The following is a 4,414-nucleotide window of genomic DNA, read 5'->3' as shown; positions in this document are numbered from 1 at the left end:
CGACCCCAGTGCTTTGAATGTGCATTGTAGCCCACCCAAACCAACCTCGCTGCTGACTCACAGTGACCCCGGCTGGGTTTCCAACACCGTGACTGTTTATAGGAGGAAAAAGCTCAGCCTGTCTCCCAAGGAGCTGCTGGTGGTTTCCGACTGCCCTCCGTGTGGATGACCGACTAATGAGTAACCGCTACACCACAGTCCTGGCAGTAATCCAGTCTCCTGCCTCAGGCTCCTGAAAGGGCCCACTCGGCCTTGTCTGAGCCTCCTATCCAGAACTTCAACCTGTCATTTTTCCCATTCAGGTTATTATAGTCCTACAGTGGCCATTCACAAGTGAATAAATCAGGGGGGGCTGCAAGGATACGTCGTCTCACCAGGTCTCCTGGTCATTCCAGTGATCAGTCAAGTTTGGGAGCCTAGGGTTGCATATGGATCTCTTCTTCTTCTTCTTCTTCTGGAGGAAAAGCAGGTGCAGGTAATGTGGTTTAGCCGGCCAGGTGAAATCAAACCGAGCAACTCAGACACAACAGACTTGACTAATGATCCAGGAATCTTCTGTGATTAGAACCGCTCCCTCCCCAAAAAGCCAAAAGCAAATGATTTCAAGAGCTGAGTTGAGTGGTGGTAAGGTGACTGTATTGAGTGGTGACAAAGTGACCCAGCAAAGCTTTGGGGGGAAGCTTGCATGCTAAAAGAGAAACCAGAGGCTGATCTTTCCCGGTGTTCTTGGATCCTGGTCCACCGCATCACTCATTACCTAGAAGCCAGGGCGCTGTGCAGCTGATGACAGCAGCTCGTCACCGTCAGGTCAGGGACTCCTCTCATAAATAAATGCTTCAAAAGTAGCTGCTGTCCAGTCAGTGCTTCCTCGAGCGGAGGCTCTCTAGGGTTCTCCTGGGCTGCTGTTTTGGAAGGAGGTCGCCCGTCTTTCTTCTGGGTGCGCAGTGATTCCGCAGCCACGCTCACTAAGGGTGTGCACCACTCAGCGACTCTACTCCTCTGATAGACTATCCACAGCCTCCCAGGCCAGCCCTTTCCCTAAAGCGTACAACTGACTGGACAAAGTATGCAGGAGTTCAATCGGGGAAAATGTTATGAACTATTTTACTATGAGGAAAAGAAGTGGATAAGACGTACTTAGGTGGCGTTCGGCTCACTCCCTGTCTCATAAGCAGGAGGAAGGAAGGTGAGCTCCAAGGACGAATGCAAAAGGACAGGCTTTGTTTGGAGTTGTGTCCATGTTCGGCTAACACAGGCTCTTTTCATCAAACGCTCCTGGTTGGTTCCCGAGGGTGGGGGTCAGGGGTACAAGAAAGTATGAACTGGGGACTCATCATTCAGGGAGCACTTAAGGTGATGGAGCATTTTGTACTTAGATGATGGTGGTGCCTGACCGTATTAAACATAATGCTGCAGAGTTATATGCATGAATAATTTGAAATTAAATATATATAATTATACATATCATATATATAATTCTCACTTCTCAACAGAGTTATGTTCTAAAGATGAGGGTTTTTATGCAACATTGGTGCTATGTGAGAGTTGGGATGGGAGGCACTACCCCTTCTCCGACACCATTGTCCCAGCCCTCCCCCCCGCCCCCGTCTCCCGCCTCTTCCCCCTCTTCCCTTTCGCTCACAGCACCCCATAGGACACTCAGGGTGAGTGCTGCAGTGACCTCCCTCCCCCCTCACGCCTTCCCACCAACTCACTCAGAGCCCAGGAGGGTTGGCAAGGATGGTGATGGACAGGTGTTGCTATTGTGTCGCCCCCCCCTCCCCACACAACATCCCTCTGCGCACCTAGGACCTGGAGTTGTCCCACTAGCACTCTAGGCCCTCGTTGACCAGACTGAAGCTAAATACTCTGCTCCCATAAAAAGTAAAAGCCCCCAAAACCCGCAGGAGCAGTTCTGCTTTGCATTACAGGGTCACTGTGAGTCAGAATCAGTGGGAGTGAGTTGGCTCCAGGAACTGACCCAGCGTCCACTGAAATGCTGCAGCAAGCAGATGCCCTGCTGGGAGCACTCACCAGTCTATGCCAAGAAACTTCAAAGACAGCGACCTGGTAAACTGATGGGAAGAGATCGATATATGTGTCCATTTCAAAGAAGGGTGACACAACAGAATGTGGAAATTATAGGACAATATCTTTAATATCACATACACGTCAACTCTTGTTGGAGAGCATCCAAAAACAGCTGCAGCAGAAATTCAAGTGGCTAGAACTTCAAGGCAGATTTAGGAGAGGGTGTGGAACAAGGGGTATCATTACTGACATGGGACGGCTCTTGGCTGAAAGCAGAGAATATCAGAAAGATGTTTATTTCTGTTTCCCTGACTCTACAGAGGCATTCAACAGTGTGAGTCATAGCATCTCTGCATAACATTGCGGCCACTTAGTGTTCCAGAACACTCCGGTGTGTTTCTGTGGACCCTGTGCGTGCATCAAGATGCAGGCATTTCAGCACAACAAGGGAATACTGCATCATCTGGAATCGTGAAAGGTGGCCATCAGGGTTGTATCCTTTCACAGTATTGATTCTGCCTGCTGAGCAAATAATGAGACTGGATTAGATGAAGGAGAACGCAGCATCAGGATTGGAGGAAGGCTCATTAACAACCTTCAATATGCAGATGAGACAACCTTCCTTGTTGAAAGCGAGGAGGACTTAAAGCACTTGCTAGTGAAAATCAATACAGCCTTCAGTATAGATTACAATTCCATGTGAACAAAACCCTTATAACTGGACCAATAACCAACATCATCATAAACACAGAAAAGACGGACGTTTTCAAGGATTTTGTTTTACTCGGATCTATAATCCATGCTCATGAAAACAACACTCAAGGAATAAAATGTCATATTTCATTGGACAAATCTGCTGCACAAGCCCTTTTAAGTACTGAAAGAGTAAGGATGTCACACACTCGGGTGTGCCTGACCCGATCCATGATATTTTCAATCACCTCATCTACATGTGAAAGTTAAAGACTAAGGAAGAATTGATGCATTTGAACGATTGAATTGGTGGAAAATATTGAAAGTGTCAAGGACTGCCAGAAGAACAAAGAAATCTGTCTGTTCTAAAAGAAGTACAACCAAAAGTCTCCTTCGAAGCAGAGATGGTGAGACATTGTGTCACGTATTTTAGACGTGTTATCAGGAGGGACCCGTCGTAGAGGAAGTTTAGGGTGCTTGCTAAAGTACAAGCTCATTTGGAACAAGAAATACAAGTAGTTGATAGACACAGCAGCTGCAACAATGAGCTGAAACAGTAAACCAGAGCAAGGATAGCAGGACCAGGCAGTGTTCTGTTCAGTTGTTTGTAGGGTGCTATGAGTCCGAATCTTCTTAACAGCACCCAACAACATGCAGTTAAGGTGTATGCACAGCACATGGGATGATGACCATTCATTCATTCACTAAGCATTGACTAACCTGTATGTTAGACCCGGAAGGCATTGCAATGAATAAGGTACAGCCCTTGTTTTCAAAAAGTTCTTAATCTATTGTAAGCCTGTCATTCAAAGTAAGGCGCTCCGGTAGCATAGTAGGTTCCACGGTGGGCTGCTGGCCACAGGGTCAGCGAATGGAAACCACCGACTGCTCTGTGGAAGAAAGGTGAGTCTGTCTACTCCCGTAGAGATTTACAGCCTTGGACACCTACAGGGGTGGTTCTGCTCTGTTCTATACGGTTGCTGTGAGTTGGAATCCACTCAATGGCAGTGGATTTGGTTATTCAAAATATGGGGTCCCTAATGCTTTAACGGTTGAATTCCTACCTTCCATGTAAGAGGTCATGTATGATTCTTGGCCATAAGTGTACCTCATATGCGGCCACCACCGGGCAGTCTACAGGATGGTGAACAGATTTCAGTGGAAATTCTAAAATGAAACAGACGAGTTAAAAAGGCCTGGCTAGCTACTTTGGAAAATCCTGTGACTGACAATCATCTGATCTGCTCGGCTCAAGAGTGGTCAGCATTTAGTTCCATTGTGGATGGGGTCTCTATGAAGAAGGGCAACTAGGAGGCAGCTAGCCAGAACAATCGGAAACATGGTGATTTGCTTGCATATGGAAATATCTGTTCCTCATTCCTGTAGGAGCAGGAATACACCTGCTGCATCGTAAAAGGAGCTCTCAGGGGCTACCAACCTTACAGTTGAGGTTGAGTAGTAGTAAGTTTCTCCTACATAAGAGGGAAAAAAAAACCCATAGTGATTCGAGGAGAAATATGTATCATTTGGGAACCTGTTAAAAAGGCAAAAGATCGGAACCACCCAGATCTACTGGATCAAAATTGTATTTAAAAATAAAATCTCGGGAGATTTACCTAGTAAATGTGTCCAACAGATATGGCTGGTCAGGGTGAGGGGAGGAGCCTGCAGTTATAAAGTCAAATGAAGT

At 46.7% G+C, this 4,414-nt stretch overlaps 1 non-coding gene across 1 annotated transcript; it reads left to right on the top strand.

The window, feature by feature from the left end:
• The first annotated feature begins 4,075 nt into the window (after positions 1-4,075).
• On the top strand, positions 4,076-4,204 carry LOC142427196 (small nucleolar RNA U109). The gene has a single exon (XR_012780008.1). It is a non-coding gene; the product is annotated as a small nucleolar RNA U109 (small nucleolar RNA).
• The last annotated feature ends 210 nt before the right edge of the window (positions 4,205-4,414 follow it).

The sequence above is a fragment of the Tenrec ecaudatus genome, chromosome 14 (assembly GCF_050624435.1).
Source record: "Tenrec ecaudatus isolate mTenEca1 chromosome 14, mTenEca1.hap1, whole genome shotgun sequence".
Classification (NCBI taxonomy): domain Eukaryota; kingdom Metazoa; phylum Chordata; class Mammalia; order Afrosoricida; family Tenrecidae; genus Tenrec; species Tenrec ecaudatus.
The sequence above is the reverse complement of the archived record's forward strand: the minus strand, read 5'-3'. Positions and strand labels throughout refer to the sequence as shown.